The sequence below is a fragment of the Balaenoptera musculus genome, chromosome 14, assembly GCF_009873245.2.
Source record: "Balaenoptera musculus isolate JJ_BM4_2016_0621 chromosome 14, mBalMus1.pri.v3, whole genome shotgun sequence".
Lineage (NCBI taxonomy): Eukaryota > Metazoa > Chordata > Mammalia > Artiodactyla > Balaenopteridae > Balaenoptera > Balaenoptera musculus.
In genome coordinates, this window is record NC_045798.1 from 13815346 (window position 1) to 13837704 (window position 22359).

The window sequence follows — 22359 nt, forward strand, 5'->3', positions numbered from 1 at the left end:
CTGCCATCCGGAAAGCAAATAACCCCAAATAAGAAGATTGGATTTAGTGTGGTCTGGAGATATTTACTACAAAGGCCTAAGCACTGGCTCCATCCCTCCCTTGGGCTTCGCATGGGGGAAAACTCTGGTGTCCCCAGACGCATTCCTTTTAAAGAAAATTTTCCCCAAATGGAAATAGATTCATCATTTTTTTGCTGATTGTAAAATTAATATGTGCCGGCTGTAAAAAGGCAGGCAATACGGAGAAATCTGAAGAATAGAAAGCACGCACTTTCCCCAGCCAGAGCAATTTTTGTTATTTTGGTGTGTTATCTTTCCAGACATTTCTTCTAGGCACGCACACGCATATATACACATTCTCTTTCTCTGCCTCCCCCGCCCCCGCCCCACAGGCTCTCTCTGATCATCTCCTCACATCTTCTTTATTCCTCCCTTCGACTCCTAAGAGTCCACGCCTTTGCGTCTGTGGTCCCGTGGCTAACATGGTGAACCCCTAGCTCTCGGGTCTCCATCTGCTTGGTTTAACCAACCAGCAGAGACTGACCAGCATCTCTGTGTTCCATTCCAAGTCCCAAAGAGAGAGCATCTGAAGTGGCTTACTCCAGTCAGTCACAGCGTGGCTATGGGGTTTCATGCACAGTGACAGCACATACACTGTAAAGTTACCTCATTGGAGGTGGGCAGCGGATGGTGGAGGACAGGTGGCCCTTCTCAGGGCCTTCCCTGGCTCTCCAAACAGAATCGAATACATTTTAACTGCTTCTAGCTCCCGTCCTGCTCCCACACAGAGGAAGTGGCTTACAAAGGTCCTTCAGCGAGTGAGTGATCGAAATCTGAGATCAAGGGCTCTTCTTCCAGACTCTGGGGTTGCTTTGTTCTATCAGCCGTACCTCCATCAGGACAGTGTTCGAAAGTCATATTACAAATAAGAAGGTGGAAATATGAAAAAAAAAGAAGATAATTGAACATTCACGCAATATTTTACATTTGATTTCAAGATGTTCAAAGACCCATTTAACCTTGAAGTTCAGTGCAGGGATCCAATATTAAGAGCCCCTATTCTAGAGGAAAATAATACCCAGGTAACTTAAAATATTCATCAGTTTCAAATTTAAGTACCTTCTACTTGCCTTCAGCAGAAGATTCTAAATCTACTTGTAAATGGATGGTATTCAGGGATCACAAGCTGAAAGCATTATATCTTCTGTTGGTCATGATGCAGAAGCACCACTTCCTGCATCCTCCAGATATCTGCCATGGGTATCTCCAGAAGTCAATGGCCTGCCCATGACTCGACAGGCAGGCTTCCAACAGCATCAGAGTTGGTAGCTGTCTTTAGATCACTGGCATCATATGCAACCATAACCTTCTCTTCCCCCTCTCCCTTCTTCTCTTCTCTTCCCCCTCATTATCTACCCCCTAGAGTTTGTCTTTTTCTCTGCCCCTCTCCTTTCTTTTTCCTTCCTTTGGTTTTCTTTTATTTCTTTTCTCATTGGAACACTCCTCATATACATCTAGCATCCCTTAATGATTGTTGTTTCTGACATTGGAAAAAGTGAATAAAGTAGACAAAGCTCAATTACAATAATGGATGGAGAATCCACTGAACCTGCCTTTTGCTGTGAGACCCCGAGTTCAATATCCCGGATTCAAGCTCAGCCTCTGACACTCACTAGCTCTATACCTTCACTCACGTTCTTCACCTTAGTCAGACTATTTCCCCATCTATAAAATGGGGGTGAAAAATACCTCTACCTCACATGGATGTCAAGAAGTTTCTGAATGAGATAATGCATGACTTAGCTGCCACCAAATATTAGGAAGACGTAATGCCAAAGAGGTATCTGACTTATTTCAGATAGATCCAGAAGGAAGAATTAGCAACTGTGGGTGAAAGTTACAGGAAGGTGAGGTCTGGCTCAAAGTAAAGGAAAAAAAAATTCCCAGAGCAGGCCAACAATGGGCTGGGTTGTCTCAGAAGACACTAAGCTCTCCCTCACTGAAAGTATCCGAGGCAGGGCACAAAAACCAATGTTCTTGGATATTATAAGGGAATTCTAGACGGTGTGCAAGTGTTGACTTCTGACTCCGCTTTTCCGTCTTGTGTTCTTGATGAATCAATGCTCTTGGATCTTCATATCACAACCTTTATTTTCTGGGATCGTAACTGATGCTTCACTTCACATGACTACAGGGGGAGGAAGGCTGATCTGGAGGTTAAAGAAAAAGAACCTAGGAATCCCATGGATGATGAAAATGAAGAAGACCTTCCATAGATGGCAGGGCAGGGAGGAGCCAACGTCAGAGAGAGGACTTGGCTGATGGGAAGTTTTAGGTAGTTTTTCATGCGTGCATGATGTAAACACCCTCCTGTTGGCCTGCAGAATCTTCAGTAAAACCTATGCAGCTCACTAATGCTTCTGTTGTGAGTGGCTATGTTCTGACGCTCTATTGGCATCAGTTAAAACAGAGAAACCATATGGGGCAATCTGACTTCTGGGTTGCATCTGTCAAATGAGGAAAATAGATGGTGCCTCCCTGGGTGATTGTGAAGAGTCAAGACAGACAACATCTAACACATAACAGGCGCTCAGTAAATGATCCTTGAATGTGTAAGTTCCCCCTGGAATATGACTGCTATCTTTTCCCAGATCAGTTGCATTTTTCTCTGAGAAATGACCAGGCATTTAGGTTTTTCTGAGCATTGGGTTTCACGTTTCCTTTGGCCTGGACCGTGAGTCAGAAATGGCCTCTGCATCCTGGAGAGCTCTTTGTTATTTCACTTGATCTATTTTTTCCCACCCCTCCGCGCTAAGACCTCAAGCTAATTTTGGGAACTTGGGTTTTTCGCTGCCTGAAATCCAATCCTCTAGAGCATTTCTTAAAGGAGAGAAGTACTAATAAAGCTATTGAATGGAAATGTCCAGCTCGGAGAGGCATTTTTTTGGAAGGCAAGAAAACCATGAAATCCTTCACTGGAGTGGTATTTCCTTTCTTCTTTCCAGAAATTCTGTGGTATCCCTGGATGGGTCTCTCACTCTCTTTCTCTCTGTTTTTCTGAGGCAAAAAAAAAAAAAAGTATATAGACTAATAGGTGGCCAAAACATTGTTCCCTGTTCTAAGGTATTCTGCTCTGTGAATGGCTTTAGCAGACCATATGGAAGCTCCCTTCATAGTATTAGGGACACAAAGTTTTCCTTCTAAAGGATTTTTTTGGGAGAGCCCCTTGCATAAAGCAATGCCACAAGTTCAGCTAGGCTATCTTTTATTTCCTCCATTCATGACTAAAAGATATTGACTCCTTGGGTCAGGAGAAAATACAAGTAACCAAGAGCTACGGTAACGAGACAGCACCTTCTTTCTTCTCCCAGTGCTAGTGGTGTGGAAAACACTGGCGTCAAATTAATTTGAAAAGCAGCTCTCCGGCATCTTGAATAAAAATAGAGCTACCATATGATCCAGCAATCCCACTCCGGGGCATATACCTGGAGAAAACTATAATTTGAAAAGATACATGTATCCCAGTGTTCATTGCAGCACTGTTTACAATAGCCAGGACATGGAAGCAACCTAGATATCCATCGACAGAGGAATGGATAAAGAAGATGTGGTACATATATACAATAGACTATTACTCAGCCATAAGAAAGAATGCCATTTGCAACAACATGGATGGACCTCAAGATTGTCATACTGAGTGAAGTAAGTCAAACAGAGAAGGGCAATTATCATATGGTAGCGCTTATATGTGGAATCTAAAAAAATGGTACAAATGAACTTATTTACAAAACAGAAATAAAATTACAGATGTAGAAAACAATCTTATGGTTACCGGGGGGGAAAAGGGGGAGAGGGATAAATTGGGAGATTGGGATTCACATATACACGCTAATACATATAAAATAGACCACTAATAAGAACCTACTATCTAGCACAGGGAACTCTACTCAATACTCTGTAATGACCTGTATGGGAAAAGAATCTAAAAAAGAGTGGATATATGTATACGCATAACAGATTCACTTTGCTGTACAGCAGAAAGTAACACAACATTGTAAATCAACTATACTCTAATGAAAATTTTAAAAAAGAAAAAGAAAAAGAAAAGCAGCTCATGGCTTGAGCTGGGATGAGGGTAGGGGAGGATGGAGGGGAAAAGTGATGGCTGACTCCCCGTGAGTTATCATTGTCTCACTCCTTATTTCCAAATGGAACACAACTCATCAAAGGGTCTCCAGTCTCAAATGCTGTCATGTCATCGATGGGTGTCTTTGCCCCAGTATATGGGCTCATTCTTTTTTTTTTAGTACATTTGTAAATTTAGTGCCTTTATATACCTTAATATAATGTTTAAATTCTCAGTTTAACATATTCATAATTTATTGAAGGTATATTCGTTCATAACCATATTTTTTCAATATTTATTTTTGTTTATATACTTATTTATTTTGGCTGTGCTGGGTCTTAGTTGCAGCACACTGGATCTTTGTGGCGGCACGCGGGATCTTTAGTAGCAGCATGCAGACTTCTTAGTTGTGGCATGCAGACTTCTCGTAGTTGCGGCACGCAGGCTTCTTAGTTACAGCATGCATGCGGGATCTAGTTCCCCGACCAGGGATCAAACCCGGGCCCCCTGCATTGGGAGTGCCGAGTCTTACCCACTGGACCACCAGGGAAGTTCCCTGGGCTCATTCTTGACTGAACACTCTGGAAGATCCACGCTGATAAGTACTTGAAAACTTCTTTACATGGCATTTGGGAATCTAGTTTTTTGGAACTAGGAAGACAACTGGAGAGAGAGAGGCAACTCCATGAAGCTTTTGTCTGTACTAGCTGCTACCAGGCATCTGAAGTGTTGTCTACAAGACAACAGAGAAATCAGCTCAGCAAGAAAATCTGTTTGTTAGGTGCAAAAAAAAAAAAAAAAAAAAAATCAGGTAGAAATAATAAATATTAAAATATTAAATGAAAATATAATAAAAGTATATCATTAATGGTAATAACAATACTAATAATAATGATAACCACTATCAATAGAATACTTAACACATATCTGGATTTGACCATAATACAATAATTGATAGCATACAGTGAGCACTTAATTCTTCTAAGACTTTCACGTGCATTAAGTCAGTTAATTCTCACAGCAATCCCATGAGCCAGGTACAAGTAATGTCTCCATTTTATAGATGGGGAGACTGAGGCACAAAGAGGCTAAAAAGGAGATATGGTCCATATCTCATTCAGTCATGATTATGATCCCTTGTGAGACAGGTAGCAGAACTCCTGTTTTACACATAGGGAAATGGAGGCTGGGTCATTTGCTCAAAATCACACAGCTGTAAAGTGACAGGCGGGGTTTGAATTCAGGACCCTCTTAACACGGAACCATCTTGCCTCCTAGGCTAGCCTGGCATCTGCAGATACGCAGTGGGCTGACCAGACATGTTATTCGTGTTTTATGTTTCTTCCCCTTAAAGCAGGCTGATCCCGAGAAAACATTTCTGGTGTGGCTGGAAGGATTTTTAGCACCCTGGGCATCTGCTGTCTCAAGTGACCTGGAATTGGGCCTGGCAAAGAAAATGCAGTCCGGTTTCACCCTCATAGGATTCCCCTCTCCCTCCTCCTTCCTCTCTTTCTCATCTTCCTTCCGGTACCTCTGAAAAACCTAGAAGAAGGCAGTTTGGAGAGATTTTGGAAAAGATAGGGCAGGGGTCCATGGGGATATAATTAAGCTCTAAGGTGGTCTTTAGTGCTGATGAGGATACACAAGATACCCCATTGTCCCAGCCCCTGTTTTTGAACAAACCTTCTTTCCCCTGATCTGTGCTCCCACCTTTATCATAAAATGAATCATTGAATAAAGTCTATTTTTGTGCTTAACTCCCCTATCCCTTCAAGCACATTCTGTTGACTCTTTCCGCCAATGCACACAATCAGATTATTGTAGCTACCTGACATTATTATCTGGTAAAGCAAATACGTTCACCTTTGCAAAGAAATTACTGGCAAATGCCGTGCATTTAGTCATCCAAATGAACTTGGAAATAAACTACTTTGGCACACTCCCTTCCCTAACTTGCACCTCACAAAAATAATCACTGGTATTTTGTTTTAGAATTGCATTGCAGCTTAAACAATTGGGAGGAAATGACATCTTTACAGTGCTGAATCGCTTCATTTAATCAGATCCTTTTAAATGCCCTTTAGGAATGTTTAGTAGTTTTCTGCATGTGGGTATTTTACATTTTATATAAGTTTTTTTCCCTAGGCATTTTACGAAAATTGTTGCTATTTGGGCTGAACCCTTTTTATTTTTCTAACCACTATTTGTTGCTGTTTAAGAAGCTATTGATTTGTGAATGTTTTAGCTGGTATCTTGCAACATAACTGAACTCTTTATTGGGTTTTGACATTTTTCAATGGTTTCCTTTGTGTTTTCAATGTAGAATACTATATCATCTGCAAATGCCATATTTCTCCTTTTTGAGTCTATTTATCTACTTATTTATTTCTGTTTTATGAGTTCTTAACATTGCCTAGACCTGTCAGGAAAAATGTTAAATGTCAATGGTGATAGTGAACATCATTGTCTTATTTTGATTCCAACAAAAATACTTGTAGTAAGTCACTATGAAACTTCACTCTGGATGTGGTGTTGAGATAGGTAATCATTAGAATGTTTAAAAAAAACACCCAGCTATCCTTCTGTTTCAAGTTTTCTGAAAGATTTTTTGGTGAATGAATGTTAATTATTTTTTCAAATGCCTTTTATGACTCTATTGAGATTATTATATATTATTATATACATACCTTGACTGTTAGATAAGCTATTTTATATTTATTCCTAGCATAAGCCCTCCTTGGACATGGCAGTTGATTCTTTTATTATACTATTTAAATTAATTAGTGAGGATTTTGGCATTAATGATTCTAGATGAGATTAGTCTGTAGCTTTGTTTTTTGTGCCACTTTTGTCATGCACTGCTGTTACCAGGGTTATGATGGCTTCAAAGAATGAAGTAAGAAGTGATTCACTTTTGCCTATGTTCAGGAACAAATTACATGGCATGGGAATGATCATTTTCTTCCTTGTTGAAAGTTGATTATTAAAATTGGCTCCTGAATCTTTCAACATCAATATTCAACATTTTTGAAAATTGTTCTCCATGTTCCTTGTTTTATTCTAGTCTTCAGTTAATTCAGTCAGTATTATACTCCCCAGAATATTAATCATTTTGTTGAGATACAAATTATATATACATTACATATAATATATCTTTATATGTATATGTGTGTATGTTTATCTAGTATAGTCTTTAGTTTTAAAATAGTCCTCATGTGAACCATATATCTGATAGAATGAATGTCCAGAATATATAAGCAACTCTTATAACTCAATAGCAAAAACACAACCAGATTTTAAAATGGGCAGAGGGACTGAATAGACATTTCTCCAAAACAAAAACATATAAATGGCCAATAGGTACAGGAAATGGTATTCAACATCACTAATCATCAGAGAAATGCAAATCAAAAACTCGATATCATCTCACACCTGTTAAGATGGCCATTATTTTTTTAAAAAGATAACAATTGCGGGTAAGGATGTGGAGAAAAGGAAACCCTTGTACACTGTTGGTGGGAATGTAATTTGACACAGCCATTACGGAAAACAGTATGGAGGTTCCTCAAAAAATTAGAAGTAGAACTACCATAGAATCCAGCAATCTCACTTCTGGGTGTATAACCAAAGAAATTGAAATCAGGATCTTGAAGACATATCTGCATAGCCATGCTTATTGTAGCGTTATTCACAATAGCTAAGACATGGAAGCAGCACAAATGTCCATTGGTGGATGAATGGATGAAGAATATGTGGTATTTACAAACTGAATATGCAGTATTTACAAATATTATAGATATTATTCTGCCTTAAAAAAGAAGGAAATACTGCCATTTGGACAACATGGATGAATCTCAAGGGCATTAAGCTAAGTGAACTAAGTCAGACACAGACGGAAAAAATACTACATGGTACCACTTACATCAGGAATCTAAAATAGTCAAACTCATAGAAGCAGAAAGAGTGGAATGGTGGTTGCTAGGGGCTGGGGGGAGGGGATAAAGGGGAGATGTTGGTCACAGGATACAAAGTTTCAGTTTTGCAAGTTGAATAAATTCTATACATCACAGTGCCTACACTTAAAAATACTGTACTGTATGCTTAAAAATTTGCTAAGAGGGTAGATCTTATGTTGTGTTCTTATCACACACACACAAAATAATAAATAGAGAGGAAGGAAAGTTTGGAGATGAGGGATATGTTTATGGCATAGACTGTTGTGATGGTTTCATGGGTATATAGTTATCTCCAAAGCCATTAACTTGTACACAATAGTATTTACAGCTTTTTGAATATTAATCATACCTCAATAAAGTGATTTTAATTTAATTTAATTTAATTAATTATTTTTTTTTTGGCCATGCCAGGCGGCAAGGAGGATCCTAGTTCCCCAACCAGGTATCGAACCCGCACCCCCTGCAGTGGAAGTGTGGAGTCCTAACCACTGGACCGCCAGGGAAGTCCCATCAATAAAGTGATTTTTTTTTAAAGCCCTCATTTCTCTATTTCTCCCTTTCTCTTTTCTAATATTATTATTGTTTCTCTATTCTCTCAACTAGATTTATTTTTAAAATATCAACATTATTCAATACTCATGAATAATGAGCTACGATTTTGCCAGGTAACTACTTTCAGCTCTTGATGTATATGAATTCATTTGAGCCTCATAATAACCTTATTAGTTAGGTGCTGTTATTTTCTCCATTTTACAAATGAGCAAATGGAGACCCCAAGAAATTAAACGTCCTGCCCAAGGTTACTGAACCAGCAACTGATGGAGCTGGAATCCAAGCTCAGATTCCCTGTCTACCGAGCCTGAGTACATAATACTTGACGTGCAATGGATCAATGAATATTTTAAAAGTAGTAGAATTTGATCTTATTGAAAAGGAGAGGGGAAAATGAAAATGATAAGCAGAACTATTAAATAGTTCAATGGTCTGCCTTCCACATTTTTTCAGGAAGGTTGATCCACAGGACATTCACATTTATTCATTCACTCATTCATTCAATTCAGTATTTGATAAAAATTTATCAAATCTTTATTATGCTCCTAACATTGATCCAGGCACTATTCCAGGTGTTTGAGCTTTATCAGGTGAACAAAGGCAACAGTCCCTGCCCTCGTGAATCTTACATTTAAGCTAGTGGTATGGGAACAAGGGGAGAGCAGGGATTGTAAAACTTTTTGCCACAAAATATAGAGTATAGCATGGCATTTGGATAAATGGCTCGTTTCATGAAATTCTATTGTGTGTATGTCTAGTTAGCAATCTTTATTCTACAGATGCTCTCATTCTATAAATGGTTGTTAAATAACTATTATGTGCTGGGCCCTGGAGTAAGGGACCAGACAAGCACCAGATGAGGGAACTGAGGCTCGGGAAGTTTTAAAGTTTTCTTTTAAATTAATTAATTAATTAATTAATTTTTGGCTGTGTTGGGTCTTCGTTTCTGTGCGAGCGCTTTCTCTAGTTGCGGCAAGCGGGGGCCACTCTTCATCGCGGTGCGCGGGCCTCTCACTATCGCGGCCTCTCTTGTTGCGGAGCACAGGCTCCAAACGTGCAGGCTCAGTAGTTGTGGCTCACGGGCCCAGTTGCTCCGTGGCATGTGGGATCTTCCCAGACCAGGGCTCGAACCAGTGTCCCCTGCATTAACAGGCAGATTCTCAACCACTGCGCCACCAGGGAAGCCCTACTCAGGGAGTTTTGATCTGTCCAGTGAGAAGGCGGTAGAACTGGAGGTACATCCTTATCTATGTGATCATCACGGAGAATTAAAAATTGGGTCCTGATGCATTCATGCAAGGGTCCTGCACAGAGACGGAATCCAACCAGGTTTGTTGAATGAATGCGTGATAGCATTCTCACACTTCCAGCGAGGAGAACATGAAAACATTTGAGAGAAATGCAATCCTCCAAAGCTTGCTCTGAGAAGATGAAATCGACCTCATGGCCCACAGGAAGCAGGGACATTTAGCTGGTACCAGGAGACCTTTAAATAATGACGTGCACACTCCCGGCACTAGACGATTGAAAGAGACAGGCATCCCAGTGGCTTTCCCTGGGCCTCACCTCCCCCTTCGGTCATCAAGGCAAAGTCGGGCTGCAGACGGGACCCGCTGCCTTCAACATGGGCCTCGCATTAGATGCGTGTCAACAGAGATTAGCTCAGCCCCACATGCCGCCATTTGCCATTTATTAGGCCACCTTCACCAACCTCGTAATCTAATCTCGGCTGGAGCAGTGGCTCTTCCAGGTTAAATGTATTAAACGAGGGGGGGCGGTGGGCCGCTCAAGGCGGGATGGTCTCTTCCTTTCTGACAAGCCTGACCCCAGCTTCAAGCCCCTCTCCCCCTAGAGACGCCAGGGTCAGAGCCTCCTTGGTGTAGAAGCCAGCACAAGGCACGCAGAGAGAGGATATTGGAAACATACTCTCCGGGCCTCCGTGCTTTAGAAATCCGAGAAGAACACGAGGCGACAAGTTAAAGCTTTCACTGCTGGAAATATTTTTCCCTTTCCAGGTTTCAACAAGAATTTGATAAAGATATCGGCGGGGTTGGAAGGGAGAGGAGGAAGCAGGGAGCATTTCAAAGCAGATGGTACCCAGAGGAGGGGAGGGATGCATTAGAACCCTTTCGAGGAAATTTATGGGGGACGACTTTCCATGGCCCAGATGCATTCCTATTACACATGTCTTTTAATTATGGGTTACTTTTTTAGGTGAATAAATGTTTCATCAGCAAATCTCGCCTTCCCTTGTTCTTTGCGTTCCTTTGAAACCCTAACTCCGTGTGGGGTTTGCTGCCATTTCCACTCCGCTCCAACAGGGTTGAGATGAAAGATTCTCCTTTTTCCTCTGAACGGTGCCTGGAACCTGCCTCCTCTTGGGTTTGGTCTTGCGATGTTTCTCCTGCCCTCAAAGCTTTCCCTCTTTTGCCTCTGAAGATCCAAGCCTTATAGGTTTTATCTCTTACTGAGCATCTCCTAACTCCATTCATTTTAAGATTGATAACATTTGCCCCAGGCCAGCCACCGTCATCTCTAATACGGTGCTGAACGTGGAGGATTTTATTAGTGTCGTATACAAGCAGAATAGGACACAGGTTCTAAATGTTCAGCTGGATGAATTGTCACAAACTGGACACATCACGTAACCCAGCGCCAGTGAGAAATAACAGAAATCACGTCATCAACCCTTTGGGCCCCGCTCTCTTCCAGGGCAACTGGTATCTGGACTTAAGACCATAAATTTGTTTTGGTTATTTCTATTCTTTATCTGAAAGGAATTTTTTTTTCTTTTAAAATTGTATTATCCACAAAGCATTTTTAGTTTGAGTGAAGTTTACAATGACAGAGAACAGGGATAATTTTCTTTCTCTCTCTCTTTCTTTCCCTCCCTCCCTCCCTTCCTTCCTTGTAAGAGGAAAGGACAACACCATTCTTCCAATCTGCTGCTTTAGATATTGGGCCCAGATTGCTTTTCTTTCTTTTTTTTTTTTTAACATCTTTATTAGAGTGTAATTGCTTTACAATGGTGTGTCAGTTTCTGCTTTATAACAAAGTGAATCAGTTATACATATACATATGTCCCCATATCTCTTCCCTCTTGCATCTCCCTCCCTCCCCCAGTCCCTATCCCACCCCTCTAGGTGATCACAAAGCACCGAGCTGATCTCCCTGTGCTATGCGGCTGCTTCCCACTAGCTCTCTGTTTTACTTGAAAGGAATTTTAAGGTATGCGTGCTTCTGTGTCTGCGTCTTGCATTCAGTATTATTTTTGTGAGCATCTTCATGTTATTATGGGTACTTGTACATCAGTAGATCATTCTTTTTAAATGCTGCATGGGATTCATTGTATGAATATGCCACAAATATTTCTCTGTTCTACTGCTAATGGCATTTGGGTAGTTTTCAGTTTGGAGCTCTTATAAATATCACTGCTCTGAACAGTTCATGTCATTATCTTTTGATGAACATATATGTGCACTAGAGAGTTCTTTTTCAAATCGGAAAAAATCCAATGTTTTCTTCTTTCAAATGCTTCAACAGATTCTCATGGCCTTTAAGATAAAGGCCAGACTCCTTACTGCGGCCTTCAAGGCCTGAGCTTTGTATTCCTATTTCTTCTGCCTGGAACCTTTTACCCCTGATAGATTGTTTAGCTCTTACTCAGTCACCACCTTCCGTCAGGAAGCCCATCTGAATCCTCAGAGTGAGTAAAGGGAGGCTCTGGTACCTTCCCAGGGCAAACTGCCTCACCCTCATCAGAGGGCCCAGAACAGTGCCCCTTCAGGCACATCCAAGATGCTCACCTAATAGTTCGCAAGTGGAGAAATACCTCTTATGTAACTCCACTGGGATTGCATGGATAGATCTGTCTCCCCCATAAATAACAAGATGGATTCTGCCACTCTGCAGCTTCAAACCTACTCCAAACTCCTTCACAATTTCAACAAGAGAGATTAGAATCTCAAATGCTCACAGGGATCATGGGAGTAAGAAATGAGTGAGGCAAGCTAAGGGTAACACTAGGGAGCGGTGGGGACTGCGGTGACCTGGAGCTGGAGGGATCCTTGACCAGAGGGAGAGGGTCCCAACCTTCATGCCCATCTCAATACCTGGAACATGGTAGGTCCTCATTAAATTTATGTGACTATCTTTTTTTTTTCTTTAAGTAAAGTGTACCTTTATTTAAGGTTTAACACCTACTTTCTATTTTTTTTGAGATATAATTGACATATAACATTCTATTAGTTTCAGGTGTACAGCCTAATGATTCAATATACAATATTCATGTATATTGTGAAACGATCACCAGAGTAAGTGTAGTCAACATCTATCACATATGCTGCCTTCTTGTTATGGCAAGGAACAAAAGCTCTCTCTGGGTTTTCAATGCGCCAGGGTAACAATTCGTGTGTAGGGCCAGTATGTTCCCTGTCTCCACTCTAGCTTGTCATATACTAGGGCTGGGGGACTAGAAGGGACGTTTGCTAGCACAGCTCAAGGCAGACCGAGACGTCACCTTCCGGCATCATGACACATAGGAGACAGGTTCAGAGGAACGGGAAACCATGCTCGGAAGGTGATGTCACCACCTCCATGGTCCCATCCCGAGATGAGCTAGAAGGATCTGAATTACTGACAACCCACAGCAGGGGTGAGGAGGTGAGGGGGAACCCTGGTAAGGCGAGGAAAAGGATGGAGAAGACTGAGCCATGGGGGAAAGATGGAGGAGAGGACCCAAAGTTACGGCCATCTGGTTATAGGAGAGCTCTCAGCCATGCTCCGGGGCAGCGTGGGGAAAGAGCCCGGGGCCAGGCTGAGGAGTGCGGGCTCTATTCTACGTTAGGTGGGAACTTGCTCATTTACTCTCTAGCTTTCCACCTGGTGGGGACTCAGCTGCCCCTTGTTCGTTCTCTCTGATTCTCGGCTTCTGTTCCCAAGAGCACTGCTCATGTTCTTTCCTCCACTGCGGGGGCCCCACCCAGCTCAACTGAATCATTCCCTCTGGGGGAGGAGCCCAGATGTGATTAAGTGACTAGAGCTTTTTGTGCGATGCTGATGTGCATTTAATGCGGAGAACTGGTTGGTCAAAGAGACGGATCTATTCTATATCTATCTGCCTATCTGTCTGTCTATCTATTATCTATCTATCTATCCTCTACCTATTTGTCTATCATCTATCTATCTATCTACCTATCATCTATCTATCTATCATCTATCATCTATCTTCTATCTATCCATAATCAATGTATCATCTATCATCTATTTATCTATTATCTATCTATAATCTACCCATCATCTATCATCATCATCTACTACCTATTACCTATCACCTATCTATTGTCTTTCCATCCATATCCATCTATCTACCCATCATCTATCATCATCATCTACTACCTATTATCTGTCACCTATCTATTGTCTTTCCATCCATATCCATCTATCTACCCATCATCTATTATCATCATCATCTGTCTGTCTTTCTGTCCATCCTCTATCATCTATCTGTTCACCTGTCTATCTGTTCACTCAACCACCCATACACAATTTTTAGTTAGGGGAAAAAAAAACCCTCGAAGAATATTAAAATGACATCTTTGTCTCTCTTAGTGCAGCAGCTGAGACTTAATATTTACCAACACAATAAAAAAGAAACATAGAGGAAGACAGATTGGGTAAGTCTCATTAAATAAAATAAAGACCTCTTTTTGCTATCATTTGCAACACTGCAAGGAATAACCTAATACCTAAGTATTTTTCCACATTCCTGTGGATTTCCTTAAGAAAAATTCCTAGAAGTGGAATTGTTTCATGAAGGAGTATTAAATTTTCAAATTGTTGGCTACATTTTGTCAAATTGCTCCCGTAAAGTTCCCACCAATTCAGATCTCCCACAATCCCACAATGTCTTTTTAAAATGACAACTACAAGACAAGAGACACATTGAAAGGAACTCTAGCTACATACATGTTAAACAAAGGATTAAGTGCTCTTTTACATAAAGTCATCATAGAATAAGCACAGCCCTAAAGCTCAAAAGGAAAATAAAATGGAACAGGGACATGGACTAATAAATGATAGGGAAGGAAAAATTCACTAATGAATATTTTTAAAAAATTCCCACACACTAGTTACCAAAGAATCGCAAGCTATAATTGCAATCCTATATTTTACTCTGAAATTTACAATTAAAACCTATTTCCCATTCTTGTGAAGCTCTGATGAAATGAACATTCAAATAAAGCTGATGGGATTCTGAACTGGCAGAGCTTTATGATAGTATTTTGACCCTGTATTCTGTGGCTAATTCCACTTCTAGGCATTTGTTACAAAGAAATAAATAGGAATGTGCAGAAATATTTCCTACCTGCTTAGTCACTGTACTGTTGAAAATAATAGCAAAATCTAAAAGTTGAAACCAAACTAAATATTCAACAGAAATGGTTGGTTAAATACATGGTATCAATAGAATATTATAGCCTGAGAAAATGATATAGTCTGTAAAATCCAAGATACAGACAGCTGTGAGCACAAAATGATAAGAAAAGAAGAGCAGTATGCAAAACTCTGCATACAGAATGATCTCCATTTATAACACAAGGACACTCCCAGCTTATGCAATGTTTTATTTTGGAAAGTCTTGTGCAATTCAAATTTTGCATAAGTCCAAAAGCTCGTTTGTAATTACTGCATATTTTAAGGTTGCAAAACTTTTGATGTGCTTTTTGTGTGTGTGCGTGCATGAGCTGTTGTTTGCATATTTTCCTTTTTTATTGTTGAAGTAACCAGAGTTCACGTGAGAGGGAGCAAAGAATTGTTAAATACCACCCATAGTACCTCACTTGGTGTTAGTTGCTTAAGAAGTGCTGGTTAAGCCCTTGATGGATGGTTTTGTAGGCAGGTCGTGATAGTTTTACTGACACTTACCAAACATTCTTGCCTCCCATCTTTCCTAAACTTGTAGGCAATCCGTGTCCTCCTTGTGATTAGGTGGGATGGTGTGACTAATTTTAGACAATGAACTTCGAACAGAAGTGACATGCATCACTTCCTCACTGGAGCATCTAATTGCTGGTGTGAGACCTCCCCAGAGATCTTTTTCTCCTGCTGTTGTGAGTGTCACTATTCCAAATGACAGCTCTTCCATTATCCTTGTTCTTAAAGTGAGGATGACATGGGGTGGAGCCCTTCACTCAACTTGTGATGAACAAGAAAGGAGTCCTTGCTACTTTCACCCGCTGGGATTTGGGGGATGTTTGTTACTGCAGCATAACCTGGTCCCTTCTTACACAAAGGGTGACCTGCAGATCACCTGCAGAAAGGCACAGAAAGCTGAGCTCCAGCAGGTAAGTCACTTAGCCTCTCTGACTCTCAGTTTCCTTGTGGACACCAACATGGGAATTCAATGAAGTAATGCACATGGCATGCCTCGCACCCATTGAATGCTCAATCAATAATAACTGGCATTATCGTTTCAGAAAAGGAATAAACTGCAACATGTCTGGACAGGAGGCTTGGCTTTCTAAAGACCTTTTCCATTATCTCTGCAGCAAGAACGACATCTTCTAAAGACTCAGGATGGCATCTAATACAAGAATTCAGCAAATATTGATCAATTAACCCACCCACAGCGAGGTTCCTGTCAACCACTTCATCATCTTCAAATGGTGTGTTTATTTACTTACTTAGTCTCTGCAGCTTCGTGCCCTGATTCCCTGAGCCTCCAACCTGACAGAAGTGTTTGCAAAGGTAAGAACAGCGATTAGCTTTGAATTCTTTTTTTTTTGTAGGATGAATGTTCCCTCTTCCACTATCCCTCTTATGCCTCCATAGGACCACTGCCTCTGGGAAGTATGGGGAGATGGTTCAGCAGAAGGAAACACACACACACACACACACACACTTTCCATTTCTATCCAAGGCAGAGGAAAGGAAATACCTGAGGGTAAGCACAGTGATGACCAGACTCTTCACCATGTTCTTTGCCTCCAGAGAACGCTCCCTGGTATGTTTCTTCATTCCATCCCAAATCCTCCCATTAGGAAGAAAACACAGGGATTATCCATCTTTTTGTAATAAGGAAAAACTGAAGTTCAGGAGTTGCCCTCAAGCCATCTAGGCTAGGGCCTAAGAAGGAAGCGTTTGGTGCCAGGAAGGCCTGGGAATGAGGCCAGGGACCACCGAGGACGACCCCTGCGGCATCCTGAACGTGACGTTCAAGCTCCCTACGCCTCCCTCTCTGTATCTGAACAAGGGCACGTCAGCACCTCCCAGCTGGGAACCCATCCTTCCTTCCACCCATGCACTCAGGAAAGGCAATTTGAATCTTTTTAAAATCAGGGTGTTGTATGCAACCGGGTTTATGGAATTTACCAGGCATGGTAACAAACATAACAAAACATTTGATTGAATATTATCAGAAGCCAGGCGTTGTACATTCGCTCATTTAATCCTCTTGATGAGAGAAACAGATACAGAGAGAAGCAGAGAGAGGAAGACAGGGTGAGGGAGGAGATGAGAGAGAGAGAGAAGGTGAAAAGAGAAGAATAGAACAAAAGTGAGAAGGAGAGAGAAAGAAAAGAGAGGAGAGAGAAGCAAAGAAGGAAAGACAGAAGATGGGGAGGCTGAGATTCTGTTTCTGACTGTGTTTTCTTTCACCCCCATCCTTACTTCAGGATGTCCCAGAGCCACGGTTCTTAACCTTTCTGGGTTACAAACCCCTTTGAGAACCTGATGAATGTTTGAACCTCTTCTTAGAAAAAAAATATGCAATATCTTTCCCTTTCCCTTTCCCCCATCCCTCTCTCTCTTTCTCTCTCTCTCTCTCACACACACACATACACACATCTCACGCAAACTTTCAGAGGATTCAAAACTGAATAAATTTTTTTCTTTCGATTTATTGAAGTATAGTTGATTCACAATGTTGTGTTAGTTTCGGGTGTACAACACAGTGATTCAGTTATACGTATATGTATATATAGCTATTCTTTTTCTGATTCTTTATTTTCACTTTGTCCTTTTGTAAATTTTTATTTTATATTGAAGTATAGTTGATTCACAGTGTTGTGTTAGTTTCAGGTGTACAACACAGTGATTCAGTTATATGTATATGTATATATAGCTATTCTTTCCCAGATTCTTCTCCCTTATAGGTTATTACAAAATATTGAGTATAGTTCCCAGTGCTGTACAGTAGGCCCTTGTTGGTTATCTACTTTATATAGAGTAGTGTGTATACGTTAATCCCAACCTTCTAATTTATCCCTACCCCTCCTTTCCCCTTTGGTAATCATAAGTTTGCAAAACTGAATAAATCTTGATCTCACTTATATGTGGAATCTAAAAAATAATACAAATAAATCTATATACAAAACAGAAATAGACTCACAGACATAGAAAACAAACTCGTGGTTACCAAAGGGGAAGCAGAGGGAGGGATAAGTTAGGTATGGGCTTCACAGATACACAGCACTATATATAAAATAGATAAACAACAAGGATTTACTGTATAGCACAGGGAACTATATTCAGTACCTTGTAATAACCTATAATGGAAAATAATCTTTAGAAATATGTATATAACTGAATCATTTTGTTGTACACCTGAAACTAACACCATATTGTAAATCAACTATACTTCAGTTAAAAAACTGAATAAATCTAACCATAATCTCTAGCCAAAGTCCACCTACTTTAACATACAGTGGGTTAGAGGCTAGTGTGTGTGTGGGAGAGAGAGAGATAGAGATAGAGACAGAGACAGAGAAAGAGAGAGAGACACACACACACACAGAGATTGAGAGAGAAGGAGAGAGACAGAGACAGAGAGAGTGGGAGGGGGAGAGGGAGAGGAAGAGCGAGAGAGAGAGAGAGAGAGAGAGAAAGAGACTTATTAGGAACTGTTAACATTTCATCCTTTATCAATAATAAAAATTATACGTGAAGCCAAATTACACCCGGGAAGCACAAGCCCAATATGAGACAGAAATGGTGGTGACTCTCTGACGTGATGACCAACTGTCCAAGCTTGCCAGGGACTAAGGGCTTTCCCTGGATGTGGGACTTCCTTTGCTCAAACTAGGAAAGTCCCAGGAAATCCTGGACAAGTTGGTCACCCTAATCTAATTAGATGACAGATAATAAAGCGAACTGGTCAGCAAGGGTGGCATTTCGGGGGACGAGGGGAGAGGTGACGAAGAGGAATTTGGCTGGACATTTCAAGAGAGGAATCAGGACCCTCTTGGGACCCCACCATCCTCCCTACTCATGCTGGGAATTGCCTGACCTGAGGTTTTCAAGGACTGAGTTACTGAGAAAAGGCAGGGGAGGTTGGGGGCGGGAATCAAGTTTGGGGAGAAGAGAGAGGTGGGGAGAAAATGGGAGGAACCAAAGCAAAGACACTCCTTTAGAAGATGGGGGTCAAATAACAAAACTTAAGAAGTCAACTCAAAACAGTAAATAATGAATGCATCACCAGGTATTTGTGAAAAGAAGGGCATCGTGTAATTAGAGAGGAAAAGAAGGCTTGGCCTTCCCAGACATTCCCTTCTGGCAGGGAAAAAACCAACAGAGCAACTTCATGACACCGACTCCTTCACGCTCTGGCAGGCAAGTGATAAAATCATCAGATGAAGGTCCCCGATCATGTCTCCTACAGTCACTTCCGCCAAGTGTGCCGTGTCTAAAATAATGAAGGCGGCTTGATTAAATGTTTGCTGGCTGCAGCCGCTGTGCTAATTTGCAGATGGGTTTATTAGTTTAATGACTGCTCCAAATCATCAGAATTCATTAGCATTAGTGCTGCGGCTTCCCCAGACATCAGCCCAAGGCTCCAGGCTGCTACCATCGCCATTTCTCTATTTATATCACTCTTGTTTCTAGGAGAGTATGCTGTGTGTGTGTGTGTGTGTGTGTGTGCGTGCACGCACGCTCACATGTGTGCATTCGTACATGGACCAGCTGAGACTTCCTGTTTGCTTTATCTGCATAATGATTTCAGCTCTTCTCCCCAAAGTGGAAAGATGCTTTAGCCCCTTTCTGTGTTCAGCACTTCCATAAATGTACAGAGTGTTTCTGGAAGTGTTTCACTGAATCTTCTTTTTCATTAGACTAAATAGTATAAAAATCAATTTTTTTTACTCTGACCGAAAGGCTCCATCATTCCTCACCCTCCACCTGTTGTTCTCCGATTTCATCTCCTACACCTCTCCTTCCCTCCCTCCTTTCCCTCCCCTCCAGACACACAGTCCTCTTTGCTGTTCCTCTAACCTATGGTTGCCACCTCAGGGCCTTTGCACAAGCTGTCCTTCCGCCTGGATCACTCTTCCCCAGGATAGCAGGCTGGGACGTCCCCTCACTTCCAACTGATTGCTCAAATGTCACCTCACGGAAGCCTATTCTGACCATCCCATTTAAAATCCCAACCTCATCCATACCTCCCACTCCATTCCACCCTGCTTTATTCATCCCTTTCAAACATGCTACATAAGTTACTTATACTTAGTGTCACTATAATGTCCATTTTGTCTACTGTTATTTCTCCAGTGCTTAGAACCACCAGAGTCCATAAGTAGTTGTTGAATACACACATAAATGAACAAATACATAAATGAGTGGAGTCACTCAGCAAGGAAATAGGGATCCTAAGAATCGGTCAGGACTCGGGAAGTCAGTTATCTGTAAGGATGCACGGTGTTCTGGACATGGCAGTCGCGAAGGCAGTCACAGAATCAGGGACAAGCCAGCCCTCAGCCCCCATCCTGGGCCAACCAGATTGTATACCAGGGACCCATCAGGAGTGGGGACCATCCTACAGGGCTCTTCAGCTGTGATGTTTCTTGGTGCAGATGGAGGTGGGCTCCAGAGGGAGGATTCAGCAAAGTGGGGAAAAGAAGTTTTATTTAGTTATTTAGTTATTTATTTTTTATTTTTTATTTTTTTTAAAGGAATGTAGTTTATTTATTTATTTATTTATGGCTGTGTTGGGTCTTCGTTTCTGTGCGAGGGCTTTCTCTAGTTGTGGCAAGCGGGGGCCACTCTTCATCGCGGTGCGCGGGCCTCTCACTATCGCGGCCTCTCTTGTTGCGGAGCACAGGCTCCAGACGCGCAGGCTCAGTAGTTGTGGCTCACGGGCCCAGTCGCTCCGCGGCATGTGGGATCTTCCCAGACCAGGGCTCGAACCCGTGTCCCCTGCATTGGCAGGCAGACTCTCAACCACTGCGCCACCAGGGAAGCCCCCGGAAAAGAAGTTTTAAAATCTGGATTTATGTAACTATCCTTCCCCAGAAAGAAAAACCAATAAAGATTCTTATTTTAAAAAGTATAATAAAGAGGATGCCATACACAGCGTTCTATGACCCAGAGAGCAAACTGTGATCAATTTTGGTAGGATGGTAGCATTTTGGGGGTGAGGAAGAACTGCCTCAGGCTCCTCAAATTTCAGTGCCTTAAGTAATCATCTGCTGGGAATCCTTTGAAAGCCCACACGCATGCATTCTACATTAAACGTCCATAAAATTCTTGATGACGCTAGTGGAGTGATGCAGTTGTCATGGTCACGGCCATATAAATCCAACGTATTTATACTCCCTAATATGGCTCAAGGATTCTCAAGTCCTGTGTCTCCTAAAATAAGCCCTATGCCCTTCTCTACAATGGCACATAGTTAAAGGATTGTCTCGAAATGTGAGGAAATAAAGGTGTGGATGTCAGAGGCCATTTCATTCTCTATGAGCCTGGTTCCCCGCAGAAAAAAGAATTCCATTCAGATGGTTACACTCAGAGACATTTCTAAAGGGGTTATTTACAGAGGTGTGAGCCTGATAAAAAGAACCAGAAGGGGATGGTAAAGGACTCAGGGATTTCCAACAGCAGGAAGTTGTTAACAACCCTGGAACGGAAGGGGCAGTGGAGAAAAATGAAGGTCTCAGGGTCCAGTGAGAGTTGGAGCCTGGGGGGTGGGGCTGCCCAATAAGAGGTGTAGACATGGAGGGCCACAACCATTCTCAGAATGATGATGCAGAAACAGAGAGGGGATAGAGGCATTGTCACCGCAACCCCTCTCTCTCTCCATCCTCCGATATCCTGCTGGCGCTTCCTGTTGGGCAAACTCAATTGAAATCCAGTGTCAAGGGAATGCAGGTCTTATAGTCTACATGGTTCAGCCTCTGAGACAGAGAGGTCAAGCAGGGTGGAGAGCTGGTTTTGAGATGGGGGGCAGAGTGATGGAGGCAGAGTTGGAATAACCAGCATCCTGGATTCAAGAGGGTAAGGGAAAGGATAATGTAAACTGCTCATTTGCTGAGCAGACTGAGTTGACAGGAAGGAAGTCTGTTGGGTGATGTTCTTGTGAAGAATCAAGATTGAATCTCCCCACACTTTGATGAGAAGCGTCCCTTTCTTTTTTTTTTTAATACATCTGAATTTGGTCCAAGTGGTGGATGGATAGGAAAAAGAAGCAAAGGATACTGAGCCCTCAGACGTGTTGTATTGCATGAAGACCTCGAAGACTTTCTAGTAATGAGATGCATCCTTATGTAGCAGCCAGGCTCCAGGACATCCACCAGCATCCTACCCTTCTGTGGTCCCCTCACACATTGTACCAGGGCGGATCTGTGTGACCAGTGGCATACAGCAAGAGTGATGGTGTATCACTTCTGAGATGAGGTAAGAAAAGAGATTGCAGTTCCTCTCTCCCTGTTTCTTTCTCTCTCTCTCTCATGA

At 41.7% G+C, this 22359-nt stretch overlaps 1 long non-coding RNA gene across 1 annotated transcript in view; it reads right to left on the bottom strand.

Moving 5' to 3' along the window:
* Positions 1 to 4652: 4652 nt before the first annotated feature.
* Positions 4653 to 22359, bottom strand: part of LOC118906642 — a 132531-nt gene continuing 114824 nt past the window's right edge. Inside the window, exon 3 of the long non-coding RNA XR_005022562.1 lies at positions 4653 to 4859. This is a non-coding gene — a long non-coding RNA (uncharacterized LOC118906642). The remainder of the gene's footprint in view (positions 4860 to 22359) is intronic.